The sequence below is a fragment of the Pinus tabuliformis genome, chromosome 2_2 (genome assembly GCF_031772625.1).
Source record: "Pinus tabuliformis cultivar Carrire ecotype Pingquan chromosome 2_2, CPIR1, whole genome shotgun sequence".
Taxonomy (NCBI): Eukaryota; Viridiplantae; Streptophyta; class Pinopsida; order Pinales; family Pinaceae; genus Pinus; species Pinus tabuliformis.
The window spans coordinates 949,532,470-949,558,516 of NC_142300.1; the positions used below are offsets into that span (position 1 = coordinate 949,532,470).

Here is a 26,047-nt window from a genome sequence, read left to right on the forward strand (position 1 = left end):
TTATTTGGAAGGCCATCCCACATCCATGGATTGCCAACAATAGTTTGCATCTTCAGCCTTCATGTCAAGGTTTCTGGATGAATGATGAGGGGCAGTGTTGTTATTGGCATTAGATAGGTGAAAGTTGCATTTGCCACTTCACCCTTCTTGAAGGCTGTGGAGGTGGAGCCTATCTGTTGGTCATATGAATAGGCTCCCACACAATTCTGCCCATGCTAGGTGAATCCATATGCACAGAGGTTGTTTTCCAGTATCGAGAAGGAAAGATAGACCTCATCCTTGCTCCACTTTTGCTTCGAAGAAGATGAAATGCCCTTCGATACTAAACAAGATTTCAAATTCTTGTTACTTCTATTGTTTCTTGAGAGAAGAGGGTGTAGGAAGTTGACATAGAGGCGCCTAAATCCACCGAAGCCCATGACCACGGATTTCAACTTCCCACTCTGAAGTGAGGCGGTGGATAACCAATGGCGCGTGCAGATGGATTTTCAGAGATCCTCATTGCATTTGACTCGCTTCCATTTATTTCCCACCCAAGAAATCCCTCTACCTGCTCTCCTTACCCAGTTGAGTGCTTATTCTACCATCCTATCCCTCGTAGTGCAGGCTTAAAATTCAAAGCAGAGCGGTTGAGCAATCAGATAGAGAGTCGGTCGAGTACGTAAATGACTTCATCCAATCCTGTGCTCTCCTTGCAATATAGATAAGGTCGAGTATCTATAATAAATTCCCCTTCTCAGTCGAGTTTCTTATAGAAAACAACCAACATTCATATTATGTATGTAATAAGGTGACGTGCAATTACTGTTGGAGGGAGTGAGCAACAACCTTCAAGGCACTCGTTAGGTGAGGCATGAAATTGGGCCCACACTGGACCATTCATACATTTATTGCCCACCCAAGAAACCATGACTGTATGGAGCATGGTCAATGCGTAGTGTGTGGTAGCGTGCTTTGATAGATCCAACATGGGAAAATAAAAAGGTAGACGATGGTAGGGATTGAGACGATTCAAAAAGAAACTCCTTCGGTGTAATTATATATTATTTATTAATATATTAAATTATATTATATACTCAATATTAAATTTATGATAATTAAATCTAAAAAAAATCAATTATGATAATTTCATCTATCATAATAATTATTTGGAGAAAGTTTCTTCATACAGATATTCAAGTATTGACATTTATTAGCTCAACTAGAATTGTAGCATTAACAAAAGGATCATTAAGGATGAAACGTTTATTATTAGCTTGAAACGAGTTGTAAGTCGATTAATCTTTGGGTTGGAGCAACAAATGGTTCCTCTTTCAGACTCTCGTCACTCATATTATTTTATATGGCTCTGAGGTTTGACGTTGTAGTATATCTAGATAATCATGGAGGAAAATTGAGTTGATCCAAAAACAATTTGTAACCAACAAACTCAAGATGAAAGGAAATACTTCCTATCATATCCTCTTGATTTAAGCTAGTTTTTCCCCCCATTGAAAGCATGCCCATGTTTAGGTATCCATGGATGCCATGAGGTTCCCCATAACTGCTTCTAGCTCTAGATAGAACCCCCACCTCTGGGTCAAGCGAGGATGGCACAAGGATGCATGGTCTTGGCCAGAACACTGGGGCATAAAGGAGGAAATCAACTTGGAGAATAAGGATAATATAAAAAATACTATTCTTCCAAATTTAAAGATAAGTTGTGGGATGATAAGGAGCTAGAGGGGAAAATGAAGCTAAGGTATTATAAGGAGGTGATCAACCTCACTCTTGCTAACCAAATTCATCATGATGTCTTCAACAATAATAATAAGAAAATGAACATTGTGAAAATAATAACTAATTCTCATGAGCTCCCAAGTGAAACTCGTAGTTGGTCTATTCCCAAAACACCTTGGGATGAAGGAGGTTGGCACCTTTACAATACTAAGAGGGTTCAACATGATTTTTTTCTTTTTCTTGGATTTTTAGGCTATTATCCATTCTCATTTCCAAAACACACTACCAACTTTCTTGACTTGTTAAGTCAACAAAACTACAGTGACCTAAGAATGCTTCTTTCCCTTCTTTTTGATCATAGAAATAAAAAATAAAAGAGTCTCAATTAGTCTCTTACTTTCTTAATGTTCCATAGAGCAAATTGGTCTTAGTGGATGTTATTCATCAAAATCATCATCATGAGTTAATTATCTCATAGTAATTTTGACTGGATTTGAAATTTTACAATAATATTTACAAAATTAAAATAATAACTAAAAGAAAATTAATTCAATATGAAAAAAATATTATAGATTATTAATTTATTACGTGTTATTTTTATTTAGCAGTATGATTTTATTTATTTATTTTTAAGTCATTTTAGTAGAGAATTTTTTTTTGATAAGGGTGGTTACCCTTCACTAAAATTTTCTTCCTGATGATGAGTATGGTAATTAATAGAGGTTGCTACAGGCATAGGGACAACATGATGTAGAGGAGCAATAATGATATGACAAATTGAAGACCATTTCCCTCTCTCCCACTAAAATATCTCTAACAACGTGTGAGTTGTGTGTTCTACATACATCTCTATACATACATGGTGGTCTTGATAAAGGTACAAGTCATGTTGAAGATGGAGAACGAGTGGTGTCAAATCGAAAGAAATGGTTGAGTAAATCCATTGAAATTTTTTTGTGTGGTATCAATTGAGATAATGAGATTGTCTTTCAGAATAATCACATCATTGAGATTTGGTCGACCTTTCAAACCAACTAATGTGGTTCATCGGTCATGTGATATCACTTTTATATTTATTAATATATTATTTATATACACATAAGTGAATAATTTTAAAAAGGTTTGGATCTATTAAGAAGAGTTATGCATTTCTCACAACATAAAATATTCACAATATCTATTGCTACAACGAAAGAATTTGAGGAAGAAGGTTTTTCATGTGATTATGAGATCACTTTTATATTTATATATAGATTTTTTTTTTTGTAAGTTTGGTAGGACATTTCCATTATTTTTCTATCAAAACAATAAGTTACATACACATGTCTGAAGGTTAGGTGGCCTTAACCTACCCTAAGGGAAACCGAGTATGTTGGCCACCTGATAGAAAAATAAGCCATCCAAAAACAAAAATAATAAATCTTTCTAGTCACACTATATATGTGTGAGAGTCTTTGTTTTTCCTACTAGTTAGATACCTATAAACATAATGATAATATGCCTAAAATTTTGGAACTGCTTCATACAAAGCTAAAAGCAGGGGTGCACTGTCACTCTACAAATCATCAGCTGAATCAACAGGAGGAGAGTCCTTCATAGCGAAACCTGGCAACTTCGTGTGGGGAATGCATGGGATGTGTTGCTCAATGCGGTTGAGGCATCCATTTTGCTACTACAATTGAAATTGGATCTTTTGAAACTCTTTATTATAATCCAAGTGCCCATGGGAAGACATATGCATCTTTGGTGGAAACTTCTTTAAGGCTTTATCCAAAAGGATCTTCATCATCCAATATAAGTGGACTATTTGCCTGTATTGAGTGGATCTTTCACAGGAATGGCAAGGGTCCAGAATAAAAGTTTGTCACTCATCCAAATCAATTTCCAAACTTTCCTCTATTTGTTTATTCTCCTCTTCCCAATCTGTTATGCGCTGCTTGACTGAGTTTGAACTTCCCGAATGATATGTCTTAGTGACTTCCTAGATAAATCGAGATGTTGATTTACAATCCCCACGGATGAGCTAGGTTGAATGGTCTCGGAAGGGGATTCTTTCCTCTATTTATCGCAGCCGTGACCTCCCGACCATTCCTTCCCTTACTAAAGGCACAAACCATTTTGCTACACCTACAAATCAAATAACGGGTTGTCTCAAAATCTAGAGGTTGGCCCGAACATAATCTAGGCTCAGAAGTAAGACACTTCCGAGGGTCGCTACATCCCTTAATACCTGCCAACGAAATTGCATAAGAAACCAACAAAATAAGGATCCAGTTAGAAAACTTGTTGTCAACAGGTGACTGCAAGTAGTTACAGTCCTACATATACTATTGCTCCACCAATTCCTGAAGTTAGGCCTATACTAACAGACTGAAACATCCACAGGAAAGACACCAGAAGTGGCCATGTGAATCTCATCTGTAATTAATTTGAGCAACAAAACTGTACGTTAGAGAAAGAAAGAACAATTGAGTGGTGACCTACCCCAGGACCAAGACCCACACGCAACCATGCGCCAAAACCATATACAATATACCATTACCATAAGGACAAGATTGTCACAACTTCATTGAAAATGATTTGTGTGGTATCAATTCACTCCTATATAGCATTGGTATTAAGAGATATATGTGGAATTTATATTTAAATGTGAAATGTGCAAAAATGTTAACACCTTTGAGTTGTGTGTTTGACATGGATATCTATAGATACAAAATGTTTTGTTCAAGGAAGAGTCTTGTGCGTAGAAGTCACATTGAGGATGGAGAATGAGTAGGCATCAATTGAAGTGGCATGAAATGGAAATAAATTATTGAATAACAACTCCACTGAAAATGATTTGTGTGGTATCAATTCACTCCTATATTGTGTTACCCCCATGGTGGTTGTTGGTCTTCATGGCAAGAGAGAAGAAAAACAAATTAAAGATCCATACTTTCTGTTTCTGATCACATATTCTTCCAACCATAGAGTCTTCCAAAGCGCGTGAGCTGTGTGTTCTTATATATATACACGACGACTGTAATGAAGAAGTTGTGTAAGTCACGTTGAAGATGGAGAAGAAGTGAGAATCCATTCGTGTGGTATCGTATCTAAATAAATTGTTGTATAACTCCATTCAAAATTATTGGTGTGTTATCAATTCACTCGTATAACGTTATCCCCACGGTGGTCGTTGGTCTTCGTGGCATGAGAGAGGTGAAAAAATTTCAAGTGTCTGCTAGCCTTCTAGAAAAGGGTATATGTCGAGTTTATAAGTTTTAAAAAGAAAACAAAATATACCAAGCACAGATGGTTGATTAATCATATTTAAATTTAAAATTTAAATATGTATATTATTATATATTATTTAATAATATATTAAATTATATTATATACTCAATATTAAATATATGATAATTAAATATAAAAAATTTAATTATGATGATTTCATCTATCATAATAATTATTTGGTGAAATTTTCTTCATACAAATATTCAAGTATTGACATTTATTAACTCAACTAGAATCGTAGCATTGACAAAAGGATCATTGAACGATGAAAACAATTGGAAGTGGAGTGATATTTGGGTTTGGAGCGACAAATGGTTCCTCTTTGAGGCTCTCGTCACCCCTATTAGTTTATATGGTTGTGAGGTTTGGGGTTGTAGTATATCTAGAGAATCACAGAGGAAAATTGAGTTGATCCAAAAACAATTTATAATCTACAACCTCAAGATGAAAGGATATACTTCCTATCCTATCATCTTTATTGAAGTTATTTTTTACCCCATTGAAAGCATGGCGATGATTAGGTATCTAACGTATAAGAATAATATTTACAGCATGGATGCCACGAGGTTCCCCAAAACTGCTTCTAGTTATAGCTAGAACCCCCACCTCGAGGTCAAGCGAGGATGGCAAAACGATGCCTAGTCTTGGCTCAACCATTGAGGGATAAAGGAGGAGATAATCTTGGAGAATAAAGATAATATAAAAATTATTATTCTTCCAAATTTAAGGATAAGTTGTGGGATGATAAGGAGCTAGAGGGGAAAAGGAAGCCAAGGTATTATAAAGAGGTGATCAACCCACTCTTGCTAACCAAAATTATCCTTTTGTCTTGAGAAATGTTAATAAGAAATGAACATTGTGAAGATAAGAACTAATTCTCATGGTCTCCCAATAGAAACTAGGAGTTGGTCTTTTCCCAAAACACCTTGGGATGAAAGAATTTGTCATCTTTACAATAATAAGAGGGTTGAAGATGAAAAGCATTTTTTCTTGGATTTCTTAGCTCTTAGTCAGATCCCTTCTCATTTCCAAAGCATTTTCCACCCTACCAATTTTCTTGACTTGTTAAGTCAACATAACTATAGTGACCTATGAATGTTTATTTCCCTTCTTTTTTATCATAGAAATAAAATATGAAGGAGTCTCAATTAATCTCTTAATTTCTTAAGGTTCGATAGATGACATTGATCTTAGTGGATGTTAATCATCAACATCATTATCATATTCATAGATTAATTATTTCATAGTAATATTCATAGAGTTTAAAATGTTACAAAGATATTTACAAAATTAAAATAATAACTAAAAAAAAACCCCATAAAATAAATATTATAGTTAATTTATTACTTGTTATTTTTATTTACCAATATGATTTAATTTATTTACTTTTAAGTTCTTTTAATATAAATAAATAAAATTAATAATGATAATTACCATTCACTAAAATTTTCTTGAGAAATAATGATATTGCAAACTTAAGATCCATTTCTCTATATCTAATCCAAAATGGATCTAGAATAGACTTCTAAGTCTAAAATTATTCCTCACAGAAGAAAATGGAAGTGAAAGGATTCTCTTGGAAATAGTCTCATTACAAAGATCTCTTCAATCTGAATCTAATGTAATTTGAATGGGCTAAAATGGACTTTGGATGATGGAGTTATTGCAAAAAGAAGTTTGCCCATTGTCCTTTGAAAAGGAGGCAATTTCTTATATAAATGGGACTTAAGAGAAGTAAAGGCTTTCTATGGAAAAATCACATCAGAAGGTTCAAAGGGAGGACTTAGAACAAAGGCCTTAAGGACCCCCAATTAGCGATCTCCGATATATCGGATCAGAGGTAGGCTGCCATGTGATATCGAGACACTAGGCGAGTCGATTGCGATAAGCGATGGTCGGCGATTGAAGATCGGCACAGTCAAAGGGAAGATCGTCGGGTTCGTTGCAATTGTGATATGAAACATGCGATTGGGGTCTATAGCGATGCTTCAATATCAGTGATCAGCGAATCCCCGATACAAGGAGCCAATGCCAATGTGACGTGCGATTGTGACTTGCGACAAAGCGCGGACCCGATCAAGTTTATGAATGTGGTTGAATAATATTTGAAATCTAGAATTTCGGATTTTCTGTGTATTTCCATGTATTTGGGTTCTTGACCATGTGACAATGCAATTACGATATTGCGACCAAAGGAGGACCTGATAAGGATTATAGACGTGATTTCATAATATTTGAAATCCGGATTTGCAGATTTTCTTTGTATTTCCATGTAATTGGGTTTTGGTCTTATGCAATGTGATTTGCGATGAGAAATGAAGAACACTGACCCGACATGTTTATAGATGTGATTCTATATTATTTGAAGTCTGGTTAAATGCCCACGATGTGTTTTGAGTGCATTTTCCTGTGTATTTTCGTTATTTGGCTATTTCGTCCAGAGGAAGGAAAAATGATCAGGTGGCCATGCCCGCTGGTTCCTTTCCATTTGTAAATGGATTCTTGTGATGAAACAATCAGGTTCTTAAATGATGGAGGTGACTGTAACTGATGCATTACAAAAAGCACAGGGAGCTCAATTGACAGAGTAGCTGAAGGTTGCTGAGATTCGCTTGGAGGTCAAGCGAACCACTGATAACACAAAGAGCCAGAGATAGAGCCAAAGCCAGAGCCAAAGCTGAGAGCCAGAGCAAGAGCCAGAGCCGAGAGAACAACAAAGAGATCAAATGTTCCAGCTATTGCTGGTGTCTGATGTGTACTGAATACAGAAGAATGAGTTTCAAAGACACTAAGAGAATTCTGAGGGAGTTGGTGCAAGCTAGAGCTCAAGATAGCTCAGAGCGCTGATTGAAGGAATCTAGTCCAGAGAAGCCTAGATCTATCTGCAAAGTATGGACAACCAGCAGGATAAGATGGTATTCTAAACCCATAGGTTTAGTTGTAAACCAATGGAGTTGAGCATGGAGCTTGTAAAAGAATACAACTATAATCCCAAAGAGCCTAGTCAAGTTGACTATAGCTCAAGGAGTTGTAGCCCAAGATATTAGGGTGAACTCCATATTATATTGTTGTCTTATGTGTTTGTTTATTTGCTGCATTATTTACTGTTACATGTATTTAAATATCAGCATAAGCAAGAAAACTTAAGGCATTAGAAAGTTTAAAGGCAAACACAAGAATACACCTATTTCAAGTTCTTTTAATTCTGCAATTGGTTAATCATAAGCTAGATCTTGGAAATTAATAAGCTTTGGAGTGGGAGAGGTTCTTGTAAGCTTGAAAAGAAGCCTTTAGTGCCCCATTTCAGATCAGGTGGTATTAGAGTATCAAGTTGATTAACCCCGCCTTCAAAGAAGGTGATATCGAAGTTGGTTATGTCAGAGTAAGTTATACCAAAGCAAGTTGTATCATGAAGCAGGTAGTATCATGATGCTTGATTGATCAAAGCAGGATGCTTGACTGAAAAAGCAATCTATATGCTTGTTTGACTTAAAAGGTGTTCAAATAGTCAAATTCTTCTATTTGATTGTTTGTAAACTGACTATTGTTTGAGTTTGCAAAGGTGAAAGGAAAGTTGTTGTTAGTTAATTCCAGGAGAGGACAAGAAGGAAGAAGGGTTGAAGGCATTAGTCTTATCCCAAAGGACCTCAAGGTCATCCTTAAAGCACAAGAGGTTTGTTGCAAAAGGTTGCTTGAATAAGCTCTTTGTTAATCTTGTTTGAAGTTCTTTTGTTCATTTGCATAATGACAACTTCTACAAGTGAATCCTCAAATTCCTCCTTCATCACAAGATTCTTTGATGAAGACATGAAGCAAGACTTGTTCATCTTAATGGCCATGGTGAGAGAAATGTATAAGGATGGAAGGAAGAGCATCATACTTAGAGAGTACTTGAATTCCATGAAGGAAGAGAAGGAGTTGCTTTCTGACAAATTGCAGGAAATGGAGAGACAACTTCATATTGCAAATATGAACCTGGAAAGGATGCATGAGTTGGAGACACAACTCTTTATTGCCAAAGAAGCCTTAGCCAAGTATCAGCTTGAAGAAGAGGTAAATAATTCCAGTTTGTCTTCAAATTTTTCTAAGAATATTTATGTTAGTTTTTTTGAAAAACATACTAGAGGCATAGGCTCCAAGTTAATGTCCAATATGGGCTATGAAGGAAAATGATTGGGCAAACATGCACAAGGTATTGTTGAGCCAATAATGGTTGAGGAAATGCCTAAGTATTTGGGTCTTGTTTATGGACAATCTTATGGAGAAAGTTCCAAAGCTGCCATGAAGAAAATTGAAACAGTTCTAAGAAAGAGTTTCATTTTAGGTCTTCTACCCCAAAAGTGTAAAGATTGCATTCACGGGGAATGCAATAGCTTGAAACATCATTTTTAGAAAGAAGGTGTATATCAGCATACACTTGAACCACAGAGTTGTGGAGACTCTGAAACCATTGAAGAGGTCGATGGTGTTTCAAAGGGAGCTACTTCTTCATTCAATTCAGCTCCTCATGAAGGAAATAAAGGTAAAAGAGAAAGGTATAAATCTGGTTCTAAACATATTCCTTTTGATTATGTAAAGCATGATAAATTTCCATATAAGCATGGGAAAAGAATTGCATGTTCCTTTTGTGGTTTGGATAACCATAATGTTTCTAGATGTTGGAAGAGAATGGCCACATACAAGAAACTTTTGAAGGAAAAGAAGTAAGAAGCCAAAGGTCCACTGGACAAGGAAAATCATGCTATCAAGATGTTATGAAATCAGCTCAAGAAAAGATAGAAAAGATAGATCAACGCCTTAGAATTCAACCTCTTCGAGGGGGAAACCTCCTTTACATTACATAAATAAAAAATTCTTGGATGATTCAAATGACAAAACCTCCTTTCTATATATAGGAGCCTAAGGATTCACAACATAACCCAACTGACCTAACAATAATAATATAAAGCCACAAAAATAACAATAGAGGGATTCTATGGGGCACAGTAATAACAATATGGGGATAATAGGGGCACAACAATATTAATAAGGGATGCAACTACAATAGTAATGGGGTAATCACTAGTATTATAGGGACCCAACATGCCCCTATCCTTCAAAAAAGTGTTGTCCTCAATGCTTGAGTAGTTATGGATGCTTCTGTATAAAATTCTCATCCTCCCATGTGGAATCTTCAGCGGATAAGTTCTTCCACTTGATAAGATACTCCGAAATTGATCGATTTCGTAGCTGTCGAGTTCTTGTTTCTGTGACTGCTTCTGGTTCCAATATAATTTTTCCTTCCTCGTCAAGTTCTGGCAATATTGTTTGAACTAGGAGCTTGTCGCCTATAACCTTCTTTAAACATGAAACATGGAAAACTGGGTGCAATTGAGAAGCTGCAGGAAGCTCCAATTTGTATGCCATAGTACCAATCTTTTGCAACACCTTGTACGGACCATAATACTTTGGTGATAATTTATTATCCTTCTTAGCTTGCTTGAGAGACATTTGCTTATATGGTTGTAGCCGTAGGAAAACCCAATCACCTACATCAAAACTTCTTTCCATGCGATGTTGATTTGCCTGTTGTTTCATTCTATTTTGTGCCAACACGAGGTTATCCTTTAAGAGTTGGAGGACTTGTTGTTGATGTTCGATGTGATGTTCCACTGCTTGAACCTTAGAATTTTCTCTTAAATATGATGTGATGGATGGTGGTTGATATCCATAAAGTGCCATAAATGGGGTCATTTTTGTTTCTGTATGGAAGGAAGTGTTATACCACCATTCAGCCAGAGGCAACCATTTGACCCATTGTGTCTGTTTATCAGATACAAAGCAATGAAGATATCCTTCCAAAAATTTGTTTACTATCTCAGTTTTCCCATCAGATTGAGGATGATAAGATGAGCTATGAGCTAACTGAGTACCAAGACAAGAAAATAATTCTTTCCAAAAATTTCCAGTGAAAATGGGATCTCTGTCACTTACAATAATCTTTGGGTTTCCATGTAGCTTTTGAATTGTTTCCATAAATGCAGTAGAAACTGTACTGGCTTTAAATGGATGTGATAATGCACAAAAGTGTGCATACTTGGTAAGTCTATCAACTACCACCATGATGACACTCTTTCCCTCAGACTTGGGTAAACCTGTGATAAAATCCATTGAAACCTCTTCCCAACGTTGGCTTGGAATGGATAAAGGTTGTAATAGACCCGGTGTCTTAATTGTTTCAACTTTATTTTTTTGGAAAACCAAACATTCCGCCACAAATTTTTGAATATCCGATTTAAGGCCATCCCAAAAAAATTCCTTCTTAACCCTGTGGTAAGTTTTTAAAAATCCTGAGTGCCCTCCTAAGGGAGAAGTGTGCAATTCCATAAGAATCTTTTGTTTTAGTTGGGAATTCTTACAGAGGTATAAGCGATCTTTGTACCATAAAGAATCATTTTGCCAGCTAAATGTATCAGACGTACTGGAATCTTGTTGTAACTTTTGAATAAGTGCCCACACTTCTTCATCATTCTTCCATTCCTCCCTTGCTTCGTTTATCCAATCTGGTTGGATAATAGAAATGGTGCACAACAATGCTTCCACATCCTCATCCTTTCTTGAGAGTGCATCTGCCACCACATTTTGCTTCCCTTTTTTGTAGATGATTTCAAAGTCATAACCCAACATCTTTGTGACCCACTTTTGTTGCTCTTCAGAAGATAATCTTTGTTCTAAAAAGTATTTAAGGCTATCATGATCTGTTTTTACCTTGAAGTGTCTTCCCATTAGGTAGGGTCGCCATTTCTTAAGTGCATGGAGTATTGCCAACATTTCCTTCTCATAAATAGCTTTGTGTAAAAACTTTCCCTTGATTGGACGACTTTCAAAAGCAATGGGTCTTTCATCTTGCATTAAAACAACACCAATTCCATTTCCTGAAGCATCACATTCCACAATAAAGGTTTTTGTGAAGTCCGGTGTAGCTAAGACCGGTGCTTGGCACATTGCCTCTTTAAGATGTTCGAAGGCCTTTGTTGCTTCTAGAGTCCATGAAAATGCATCTTTCTTCAATAATGTTGTTAGAGGTGCTGCTATTCTCCCATAATTCTTAACAAACTTGCGATAATACCCTGTCAACCCGAGAAATCCTCGCAGATGCTTTATGGATGTGGGGATTTTCCATTCCTTAATGGCTTTAATTTTGCTAGGGTCTACCTTAACTCCTTCATGAGATACAATATGACCCAGATATTCCACCTCTTGTACTCCAAAGAAACATTTGGATCTTTTTGCATATAATTGTTTCTCCTCCAATAGTTGTAGCACCCTGTCAACATGTTCAACATGATCCTTCCAAGACTTGCTGTAGATTAGTATATCATCAAAAAATACTAACACAAATTTTCTAAGGAATGGTTTGAAAATGGAATTCATCAAACCTTGAAATGTTGAAGGTGCATTGGTAAAGCCAAAAGGCATGACCAAAAATTCATAATGACCCTCATGAGTTCTAAATGTTGTTTTCAGAATGTCTTCAGTCTTCATTCTGATTTGATGATATCCTAAATGAAGATCCAACTTGGTGAAGTAAATTGATCCATGCAATTCATCTAGTAATTCATCAATGACAGGAATGGGAAACTTATCTTTAATAGTGAGCTTGTTGAGCTCCCTATAATCTGGACACATGCGCCATGATCCATCCTTCTTGTGCACTAATACTACTGGAGCAGAGAAAGAACTTTGACTCAGTTGAATTATACCAGCCTCTAGCATTTTTGCAACCATACGTTCAATTTCACTCTTTTGGGTATAGGGATATCTGTACGGCCTGATGTTTGGAGGAACACTTCTGGAATCAGATGAATAGCATGATCATGATCACGAATAGGTGGGAGACCTTTGGGAGTCTCAAATACCTTGGAATGATTGTCCAAGACTTTTTGGAGATCTGGAGAAATAGATGATTCCAATGTGGAAACATCTAGCGAACATAATTGTGCAATTACACCCCTTTGTTCCTTTTTTAGAAGCTTTGTCATACCGTTAGAGTTGATTATCTTTCCTGGTTTCCCTGCAATACCCCTTAATTCAACTTCCTTTCCTTCCACAGAAAATTTCATGAAAAGTTCTTGAAAATTAAAAGCTATTGTACCCAAGGATTGTAGCCATTGGACTCCTAGTACAACATCAACACTTTCCATTGGAATGGAAAGCATTGGGCTAGTCAATACATATTCTCCCATGGATAGCTTGATATTATGGCACTTTCCAGAGCAATTTATTGTTCCTCCATTTGCAACCATCACTTGACACTCTGGTGCTGGATATAAGAAGCAATTCAATTCTTTTGCTACCTTACAATGAATAAAATTGTGGGTACTTCCTGAATCAATCAACACTATTACCTTTTTCTTCTTGATTTGTCCTTCTATCTTGATGGTTTGAGGAGTGGTAATTCTTGCCAATGCATTACAAGATATGGTCGGATTCATTTCTTCTTTATCTAGGCTTTGTTCCTAGAGTATATCCTCTTCTTTTGACTTTTCTTGCTCTTTCTTCTTCTTCCTCTTCACAATCTATGTAGAATAATTTCTTCTCAGCACACTTATGACCTTTAGTGTATTTGCTATCACAACTGTAACAAAGCCCTTTTGCTCTTTTTTCTTCCAATTGTTGTGGTGTCAACCTTATAGGTTGTGGAAGACTAGGAGCAACAACACTTCCATCTTTATAGTTGTGAGTGGTATGCTTCCTGGTTGCCATAATTTTGCTTTCCATTTTTCTTGCTAACCTGAATGCCTTCTCTAATGAATCAGGTTCCCAAAGGCGAACATCATGTTGGATATTATCCTTTAAAGTCCCTATGAACACATCAATCCTATGCTCCTCTGGAATATTTTTTACCCTTATGTTCAATTTTTGGAACTCCTCAATGTGCTCCATTATTGAACCCTTTTGTTTGAGACTTATCAATTGGCTAAAAAAAGTGTTGCTTTTTGTATCCTCATAATGTGCTGTCAATTCTTCCGTAAAAATTGCCCAAGTGATAATTTGTTTACGAGAGCAAAGCCATTGATACCATACAAACTGATTTGGTTCCAAATATAAAGTTGCAATACATATCTTTTGTGTGTTTTGCGGGATCCTTGTCGTCAAACTTCCTAATATCGATTTTTGGAATATGGTGGGTCTTCGATCCCACATTAGAGTCTATGAAATCATGATTAACATTTCTTTTGTTCGCATCATGAGTTTCCTTTACTACCTTTTCACCATTAATAAGTATTTCTTGTAGAAAATTTGTCAAATCTATCTTCAAATCTGCCATGTCTGTCTTCAAATCTATCTTCAAATCATCCATCTTAGCTTCCACACCCTTTATCTTAGATTCCATGCCATTTATCTTAGCTTCTGTTAGCTTTTGTGAGAGTGAAATTTGTTGCACTTGTTCTTGTAATTTTGATATATCATGTAGCATTTCTTCCTCTTCTTCATGAGTCATGCTAGAGCTTTCAGGTTGCTTACTAGGTGTTTGCATTTTCTTTCCTTGGGGCATCAGTTACCGATAATAATGCTCTACTATGCCCTTTGAATTCCTTCAAAATAAATTTTCAAACCAATCTTAAGCAAAAATTTAAAAGAATCTACACACATTTTTTCACTTTGTAGGAGCTCGATATTGCCTCTGATGTATCTCTGTACTTTCAGATCATCCAGTTCTGAAATTGTGACCTGCATTAGCCCTCTATGTCCTCTTTCCAATGCCACCAGTCTGATCCAAATTGGATTCTCCAAGGAAGAGTTATGTGAAATATCCCACAGTGACCTGATTATAGACTAGTTCAGTAGAGCGAAATCGTACGACGTGTCACGAGTCATTGTTTCGACCTTTGGCTCTAAAAAATATATAGAAAAAACTACAATCCATCCTCTTTCTGTACCTTCTTACGAAATTTCAATCCGATGCTCAGAGAGAAAGTTATGATGATTTTCCCCAGGTCTCCTGTTTGGAATGTAATTCAGGAGTCTGGAAAAAGACCAACTTCCTCATATCATATCTCCGCAAATATAGCGCGAAAAGTTGTCAAATTTGGACCCGAGGTTCAGCGCAATTTCTTCTCAAATGGGTTTTTTTTTTTTAGCTTCTGAAACATCGCAGAAAAAGAGTTATAGCGAAAATGCCACGATGACCTATTTGGAGCAGTGAAACCCTAGAATCTAAAACTCTGATACCAAATGTTATGAAACCAGCTCAAGAAAAGATAGAAAAGATAGATCAACGCCTTAGAATTCAGCATCTTTGAGGGTGAAACCTCCTTTACATTACATAAATGAACAATTCTTGGATGATTCAAATGACAAAACCTCCTTTCTATATATAGGAGTCTAAGGAGTCACAATATAACCTGGCTGACCTAAAAATAATAATATAAAGCCACAAAAATAACAATAGAGGGATTCTATGGGGCATAGTAATAACAATATGGGGATAATAGGGGCACAACAATATTAATAAGGGATGCAACTACAATAGTAATGGGGTATTCACTAGTATTATAGGGACCCAACACAAGAGAATGCATGTGTTGCACTTACTGCCATAAGCAAGAACATGTTGCTGCAAAATGTTGGACTCTGAATCCAACAATGCTTCCCCAAAAGTGGAAGAAGGTGGAAAGGGAAAATGGTAGAAATGGAAAGGAAGATTCCATGAATGATGTGTTTCAATATGATTCACATGTTGATGCCGATGTGCAGACAAAGGAAGGACCTTTGAAATGGATTGGTAAGAAATGGTTAGAGTTCTTATCCAATTAAGATTTCATGTCTATCGATATAATGCATCTATTTGCATTTCTTTGTTAATGGAATGCGAGTTGTAGGGTTTTACCAAGAAGGTGAATGGAAAAGTTGAGTAGGGGACTCACTTTATTGCTGCAACATTGTATTCATTTCAGCTTCAAAAGTACAGTGTACTTAAGCGAAAGTTGAAGGATGAAATGCATGCATAAGCATGAAGTGCATGAACACAGGGATGTTGATGATTGCCTTGTATTTGAACATGTGTGTGTGATTAACATGAAGGGTTGATTACTTTGTTTTTAAGCATGCATGTAATGCAATATTGACTTGAGAAAAGTTGATTTGGTCTCCAAGATGGAGATGATGATGAAGTGTTTCATCTTTTGAAAAGAGTCCTTGAGATCTTTTCTACATTCTTGACTTGAAGGGTCAATTGTTTTAAATGCATGTTTTATTGGCTTGTTATCTAGTCAATCATTTGTATGTAGATGTAAAGACATGGAGGTGTTCACAAGATGTGAAAACTGTTTCTTTTGTTGAAGCAGGAGTTTAGGCCATCCAGTTGTTGTGTATAATCCTGTTGTTGTTAATGGTTGTTATTGATAGTATGTCAAACAGGTACAAATGAATTTTTTTTTGAAGCAGATGTAACTTCACATTGGTTTGAGTCACCTTGGATTAATGATCAAGGCAGAGAATTTCAAACTACCATCTGTGGCCTTCTCAACATGAGTTTTGCAGGAAGTCAAGGAGGAAGACAGTTCTTCCCAAAAGAACAAGTACATCTTGGAAGCAAAGTGCTTACAGGCTTTGGTTTAGAGGCACTATGCAAGACAAGTGTATGGAGGCTGAAAGAAGAGGGTGAGGTACTCTCATATACTATTTAGATTAGTATATTAGTCTTTTGGAGACCAAAAGTTCTTTTTAGTGGGAAGGTGTGATCCACAATGGATCTAGAATAGACTTCTAAGTCTAAAATTATTCCTCACATAAGGAAATGAAAGTCAAAGGATGCTCTTGGAAATAGTCTCATTACAGAGATATCTTCAATCTGAATCTAATGCAATTTGAATGGGCTAAAATGGACTTCATATGATGGAGTTATTGCAGAAATAAGTTTGTCCATTGTCCTTTGAAAAGGAGGCAATTTCTTATATAAATGAGACTTAAGAGAAGTAAAGGCTTTCTATGGAAAAATCCCATCGGAAGGTTCAAAGGGAGGACTTAGACCAAAGGCCTTAAGGACCCCCGATTAGCGATCTCTGATATATCGGATCGGAGGTAGGCTGTCATGCGATATCAGGACCCTGGGCGAGTCGATTGCGATATGCGATGGTCAACAATCAACAATCGGCACAGTCAAAGGGAAGACCCCTGGGGACATTGTGATTGCGATATGCGACATGCGATTGGGGCCGATAGCGATGCGCCAATATTGGTGATCGGTGATCAACGGATCCCCGATATAAGGAGCCAATGCCAGTGCGATGTGTGATTGCGACTTGTGACAAAGTGCGAATTTGATGAGTTTTATGAACGCGGTTGCATAATATTTGAAATCAAAAAATTTCGGATTTTCAGTGCATTCCCTTGTATTTGGGTTTTTGACCATGAGACAATGCGATTGCGATATTGCGACCAAAGGCAGACTTGATAAGGATTATAGACACAATTTCATATTATTTGAAATTCGGATTTGCAGATTTTCTTTGTATTTTTGTGTAATTGGGTTTTGGCCTTATGCAATGCGATTTGCGATGAGCGGTGAAGAACATGGACCTGACAGGTTTATACATACGATTCTATATTATTTGAAGTCCGATTAAACATCCATGATGTGTTTTGCATGCATTTTCCTATGTATTTCCATTATTTGGCTATTTCGGCCAGAGGAAGGCAAAACGATCTGGTGGCCATGCCCACTAGTTCCTTTCCATTTGTAAATGAATTCTTGTGATGAAACAGACAGTTTCTTCAATGATGAAACAGGGAGCTCAATTGATAGAGCAGCTGAAGGTTGATGAGATTCGCATGGAGTGCAAGTGAACCATTGATAACATAAAGAGCCAGAGCCAAAGCCAGAGCCAGAGTCGAGAGCCTGAGCCAGAGCCAGAGCCAAAGCCGAGAGAACAACAAAGAGATCAAATGATCCAGCTGTTGTTGATGTCTGATGTGTGTTGAAGAAAAAAGAAGGAGTTCTAGAGACAGCAAGATAATTCTGAGGGATTTGGTGCAAGATAGAGCTCAAGATAGCTCAGAGCGCTAATTGAAGGAATCTAGTCCAGAGAAGCCTAGATATGTCTGCAGAGTATGGACAACCAGCAGGATAAGATGGTATTCTAAACCCATAGGTTTAGTTGTAAACCAATGGAGTTGAGCGTGGAGCTTGTAAAAGAATTCAACCATAATCCCAAAGAGCCTAGTCGAGTTGACTAGAGCTCAAGGAGACATAGCCCAAGATATTAGGGTGAACTCCATATTATATTGTTGTTTTATGTGTTTGTTTATTTGCTGCATTACTTACTGTTACATGTATTTAAATATTAGTATAAGCAATAGAACTTAAGGCATTAGATAGTTTAAAGGAAAACACAAGCATACACCTATTTCAAGCATTTTTAATTCCGCAATTGGTTAATCATAAGCTAGATCTTGGAAATTAATAAGCTTTGGAGTGGGAGAGGTTCTTGTAAGCTTGAAAAGAAGCCTTTAGTGCCCCATTTCAGATCAATCTCCCACTAAAATCTCTCTAACAACGTGTTAGTTGTGTTCTATATGCATCTCTATATATACATGACAATCCCGATAAATGTACAAGTCACGTTGAAGATGGAGAACCAGTGGGAAATTCTTAAGAACAAGTCACTAATCCAATTATTAGTGGCTTAATTGCAACATGCCATGCCATACCATAGGATATATAATTACACATGTTCATACATTTTTAGGTGATTTTATCACTCCAACTCCCGAGGCTCCACAATTTAGTCTAATTAATGCAGATACCGATTATTAACGTCCATGATACCATGTCCATGCATGCTAATTCATGGACCATTCATTTTCCGATAGCTCCATCTTTCCAACGTCATCAGGCCAAACCTATTTGACTTTGGAGTAGTCTATAATGCGACTTTTTGGAGATGGATGGGACATTTCTATGGGTGATGGTCATACATAGCATGGCAATAATTACCGCGTCTCTTGATTTCCCGGCAACTCCATTTTCCCTGTGAGTTTACATCTTCGAAGGTCTGACAACAAACAGAAGTTGCCACCACTGTTCTTCCAGGTCGACTCAATTAAAGCAAGTCCGCGGCACAATCTTTATGTGAAATTCAAAATTCAAAATTTGAGCGCGCTACATGCCTACCCATGCTCGCTCCGGGTGAATGCATGAACGCGTGCATGGTGGAGAGGATGGTAGTGGGTAGCGGACGGATTCTATAGCAAGTGGCTTCCCAAAGAATTTATGCCTCCCTGGTTGCTACAACAATTGTGCCAACATCATTGACCTCTATTTCAATATTGTGGCTGGAGAAGGTACTTATTATTCTTCATTATCCTATTCATGTACCCTATACTGTATTAGAGGTAAAATATTATATTTACTGGATATCCTACATGAGACATACCTGTAACCATGAATATATGTATGGCTTTTATACCTAAATTCAACCCATGATTGATTCATATAGATATATAATTTCTGGTGTCTACTTGTGCCCACCTGTGCGAGGTTCACAGAACCAGATACCGTGGGATGATAAGTGAGGTTACATAATTTGTTATTGCTTCCACAACAATTGGTTTTGGCGATATAACAATTCCTCCCACTTCAGCTCCATCTCCAGTCTCTTCGCTCAATCATTAGCTACCAGATTCTGTAATTTTTCTAATGCTTGTACAAGCAGTGGAGTGTACAACCAAATTTGTTTTGTAGAACTTATATCTTGTATTTGCTATTATTGAAGGGTCCAATTTGATTCATTGGACTTTCTTTTTCAAATATTCCTTCAATTAATAAAATTTACTGTAACTTTATTTGGAACAAGGGATTTAATTCGCAGTAGTAAGTGTTTTTCGCATCACTTTATAGTTGTATGGTATACTTCGGCACTTTGTGGAAGTATGATTATAACACACATTTTATGTATGATATTTCACTTTTATGAATTCTTCGTTCAAGTTGGGCCATTTCAAATTATTAATCATCTTTATATAGTAATATATAAACTTACATGAAAGGGTTTTTTCATTATATTTGCCTTATTGTCCACTTAATAGAGTTTCTTGTCCAATTATACATTATATGATTTTAATTAACTACAATAATATCTAAATACATATCACCAAGATTGAAATGAATTTAAAATTCTAAAAAAGCTAATTATACACTATCTTAATAGATTATATAATTTCATCCTTAAAAAGCTCAAAGAGCTCTTAATAGCAGAGAAGAAAGTAGAAAAAAACCAACAAAATTATAAAATAGTAAAAAGTATAAAACCAACCATGTGAAAAAGCTCAAAGAGCTCTTAATACCAGAGAAGAAAGTAGAAAAAACACCAACAAAATTATAAAATAGTAAAAAGTATAAAACCAACCATGTGAAAAGGAAAAAAAATTAAATAGGTAAAATTTAAGAAATGAGAAAAAATAAATAAATAAATATTTAAAGTATAAAACCAACAATGTGAAAAGAAAAAAAAATAGGTAAAATTTAAGAAATGAGGGATAATATAGAAAAAGAATTAAAGAAAAATTATATTTTAAAATTTATCAAAATAAGAAATCATTTTTTAAAATTGAAAAAATAAACAAATAACTAAATGAAAATTTATCAAACTAATTAATTATTTTAACACATGAAGAAAAAAATATTCTCATCATTTATTTTTTAATTTAAATAAACTTATAAGTATTAATCATGTGCACAAATTACTACATTAAGAAGAGAAAAATACATCCACATGTGGTTAGAAAGTGAGATGAAAGAATTAATGAATATATTGCTACATTAAAAAAATTAGAAAAATACAAATTAATCCCATCTTAAAATTATATTATATAGTGTGTTTCGGTGAGAGAGAACATTTAAAGAAATTTGATCCCTTAAAGTGATTGATAGATTGAATTTTAAGATGGATCTACACTAGTTAATAATAATATAATTTCATATCATGCAAAATTTCATTCACCTTTACAATGTAGTATAAGGTATAGAATTTGTCATGAACAAACCAATGAATATAATGCTACATAAAAAAATTTAAAAAATACAAGTCAATTACATCTTAGATGGCACTAAATTAAATTAAAAAAATAAATAAATCACATACATAAATAGATATCTATGTGACAACATCTAAAAAATATTAAACCAATATTCATACATCATAAACCTAGATATATCAAGCATTTAGAGGTATAGAGTTTGTTAGTGTGTAAATTTTATTAATATGAAGGAATTAATACACAACATGGAATTAAATGATAAAAAGATTACATTTTAAAAGATTTTTCTCTTTAGGTGCTTGATAGATTCAAGTTTGAGATGAATGTGAGCTAGTTAATAACAATATAGTTTCATATTATGCAAAACATTTCATACATTTAAAATGTAATATGAATAGAAGTTGTGAAGAACAAACAAATAAACGTATTGCTACATTAAAAAAAATATACATCTCAACTCAATCTTAAACAATATTAAATTAAATTAAATAAAAAAAATCAATAACTACAATACGCACATATGTATGTTAACAACATTTAAAAAAAAATCATCTAAGATCCTGATTAGTCAATTTAGTGTCCTAAATTGCTTGCATAAATTATCAACTAAGGTTTGTAAACTGATGAAGTGTGGTGCACTATATGTGCTTAGTTAACCTTTTCTTACTTCGTTGTTTTGTATTTTATGTTGTTTTGGGGGGTTTTGTTCTTTGATGTCTAAGAATGTTCAACCTAAAACTATGAGAATATTTAAGTGAATCTAAAGAAATCTTCCTAAGTTAATCTAATTCTCTAAATAAAAAACTATTGGCCAGTTAGAACCTAATTTGGAAAACAAAGCATCTATCTTATCTTATCATTAGTCCTAATCCATGGATCTAATTCTTAAAACCAAAAATGAAATTGCAGTGTTTGTTTTAAGTAAAGATAGAAAATGAAATCAATTAAAGTACTTCTGGTTACTTTAGCATTCAATTATGAAGTATGAACTTCTTGATATGGAGTATAAGAAACCGTGTGTACTTTAACGTCCTAGAAAAATAAGTAGAGTATGCAACTAAGTGAGAATATAAAAGAAACAAGGTGAAAGCATGTAAAACTAACTGTAAACAACTAATGTATTTTTGGTTTTCTCCAAAATTCAAATGTGAAGCATTACCCTCCTGAAGTGCTACTTAAGAAGTCAATTATGCCTTAAGTCCTAAGTTCCTACGAAGCTAATAACAATATACTGAGTAATTTCAATCATTGTATGAATTAGACATTTAACCATGTAGTTTAGGATCATCATCATCTTGAAATGGCTTTTGAAAACATCCATTAAGACAGTTAATTGACAATTCTGTTCTAAGAAAATGAATGACAAAACAGTAAGAAAAACTAAGCAACTGTGTATTCTTATCACTTCAATCTTAATTCAATTTGGAAACAGAGTTATTTTTCTCCATGAAATATCTTAGAAGAACAAGGTTGCACAGTTGTGAATTATCACTATGCTATTGATCAAAAACTAGAATGAAATATTATCCTAATTAGAAAACAGATTTGCTGAAAATAGAGTAATGCAAATTGAACTAAAAACAACAATAAAAACATCCTCCAGTGTAGGGGCCCTCTACAACTAATTTGGCTGGACTGCTAGCTAGTTAAAGATGCTCTTAACCAATCATTCACTACAGGAACTTTATTTATGATAAAATAAAGTCTGAATATAGAGTATAAGCAAAAATCCTGAATTTAACACTTAATTTATGAATTGTTTCTCGGTTCTATGTAACTAATATTTAAAGGAAAATAGCATAACTATTTGTGAGATAAACTTACTACAGGTGGCTAATACGAATTAGATTTGCAATAGGACTGTTGGACTCTTGATTTCCTATGAAAGAGCAAATCAAGAGTCCTACTGCTTTCGGATAACGTATTTTGACTCCATCTTTGACCATGATCTTAGGCTTTCTTTTTTTGTCGATTTGGACCGAGTGAATAGGATAGAATCCATGTGGAGATGAGTTTAGAAATGCCTATGTGGCCTGATTCTTCATTTGACACCTAGAATCTGCCAAACCATGAACACATATTTCATTAAAATTGGAATTAAATAGTGTATCTAGAATTTCAAAATAACCAAAAAAATCAATTCTAGTGATGTTTTTGTAATAAAAAAATTCCAATTTTAATGAAATAAGTGTTCATGAGAGTAGCTACGGAATCCACAGTTAGTTACAGAATAAGTTGCGTTCTGTAGCTAAATTGAAAAAATCTACTCAAATAGCAAGAACATGAAAATATAATATGGCAATCATTTTAATGGTTTCCTTGAGACAAAACTTAGCATTTATCATTGATTGGGGTCTGTAATCTTATGAGAAAGTGAGGGAAAAAAGTGGGAAAACTGTCAAGGAGAGGGTAATTCTGAGGTTCAATAGATCCATCTTAAAACCAAATCTTTCAAGCATCTATAGGTATCAAAGTTGTTAGTGTGTAAAAATTTTAGTATGAAGGAACTAATGCATAGCATGGAAGTAAATGATTAAAAAATTACACATCTAACTTTTTTATCCCTTTTAGTTTTTAATATTCAAATTTAATATGGATTTAAGCTAATAAGAATGCATAGGTGTTTTTAGTACAAAAATTCATATCATGCAAAACTCCCTTACCTTTACATGTATGCGAAGAAAATATCTATTATGAAGACTATTTTCCTCTCTTAGGAACACTCAATGTCCCTAACCCATTTTTTAATGCAAAACTGCCTAATAGTACCTAGAATACCATTTGGGTATCAAAGACCCCAAAGAAAGGCTATTATTCATGGTGGTATGCCTTATTCACAATGCTTAATCATGAAGACTATTTTCCTCTCTTAGGAACACTTAATGTCCCTAACCCATCTTTTTTATGCAAAACTACCTAATAGTACCTAGAATACCATTTGGGGATCAAAGACCCCAAAGAAAGGGTATTATTCATGGTGGGATGCCTTATTCACAATGCTTAGGACCTAGAGGGTTCATTTTCCTATGTAAGGCCCTTGTTTCTCTTTTTTACCGTGTTTTAGGCCCTAGAGTTATCCTTATTTCCAAAATCCAATTAATTGCAACCATATCCCATTCAAATTTGAAAATCATGTAGAGAGGTCCTATGTGGTGTGTCAATGTATTTTCCACCATGTTTGAGCCTAACAATATTTTTAAAATTCTGACTTGTTGATATAACATACTCAATAGGTTATGTCATATATTGAGGTTACTAGATGCTTCTTGAAACCACAAAAATTATACTATTTTTGCTTTGATACCTCTCTCTTATATATCCAACCACCCCAATGGCATGTTTTAGGTGTTGGAGTGCTCCAAGTTCCTTTCACAAACTTATAACTATTCTCTAATACCACTTTTTAGTGTATCTAGTATCCATACTACACCCACGACACTTTGATTTTAACTTTATTCCAAATATGGTATGTACAAAAACATGTACTTAGGCTAATAGTTATGTTTGTACTCATGTAGTTGCTAATGGTTAATTTATTGAATTTTTATCCTTTCAGGTGATGGAAAGACATTTATGATGGAGGCTTTGCCACTAAGAGCTTAAGAGGAAATGCTTAATTTAATGAACAAAGCATTTTGAATAGAAAAATGGTTTCTCTTATGGATTAGTTTCTTTGAGATATATGTTTGCAAACTATGTGATCTCCTTAGTGACGGAAGGTATGTATATGAACATACGTGTATTCAAATTGATTTCGTATAACCATAACTACAAATATTGATTCTATATTTTAGGTGCTTCATTCTTATGGGTCTTTACAAGACCTTATAGCATCTATATGAGAATATATTAGAAGCCTTTCCAACTTGAAGAGATATGTATGATGGTCTTTTTTTCTTTGAAGTTTGTCATCTTGAAGAAGGGTTTTTGTTTAGATTCAATGATGTTTTTGTAATAAAAATGAGCTAATAATAGTGTTTAGGGAGGGATCTCTTAATTCCAGACACTATGGAGTGAGAAAAAAAATTATAAAATTTTCCATATATTGGTTGTAAATTCAATCCAATGTGAAAATTATTTTATGTGCAATTGTTCATTGTGTAAAATTTTAAAGATACCAAGTAGAAAGTTAGCATTTCACACTCCAATTCTTGTTATTTCATTTTTTTGGAAAAGTATTTCCATATACGTCCTGAGAAATTTACCAGAAAGGAGTTGAGGAAATGATATGTAGTTAGTACCATGAACAATTTTTCTCTTTTGTTTGAAATTCCTTATGTAGTAATATGTAACACAAATTTTCTTCACTAAGATTATGGTACATTTTGGGTAAATGATTTATATCATTTTTTTTATCAAGATAACATAGTTTTTTAAAGCATGCTAACTCAATGGAAGATCACTTTCTTTGCAAGTAAGAGGTTGATGGTTTGATTCCATCCTACCCTAACATTAATTAATTATTGAAATAACAAAAATATTCACATTATATATATTTTTTCTAAGTAATACTATTCTATTGAAAAAAACAAAATTAAAAATACAGCGAGGCTCCGGCCTCTGCGGTGCTGAACAGAGTTATGTCAAAATTTAATCAAGAAGACAAAACTCGACTACCCACCAAGGGGAAACCAGTCTGAGTGAACCCATTGTAAAATGCCCACGTAGGGGTCTCAATTCTTAACCTAAAAAGGCCCACATAGGGGTCCTAAATCAAAACCAATCAAAACGAGCCACATGGTTTGAAAAAAAGTAGAGAAAAAACCCCATGAAACAACAAGAGAGTGGCGAATCGAAACCTGGCAACTTGGCCCCCCTAGGTCTCGTCTGGTGGAGGGTCCTCCACAATGTGACATGCGTACTCATACCAGTCATCATCCTCTGCTGACGTGCCACACGGGATGCCATTGACTGCTTGCGAACCGGCCGAACTGCCCTTCACTGCATGCTTGCCTGATGTGCCACCCGGGATGCCACCAACTGCTTGGGTGCCACCCGAACCGCCTTCGATTGTATGCTTGCCTTCAGCCAT

The 26,047-nt window shown here is 35.1% G+C and overlaps 1 pseudogene; it reads right to left on the reverse strand.

The window, feature by feature from the left end:
* Positions 1-26,047, reverse strand: LOC149196338 (uncharacterized; annotated as a pseudogene).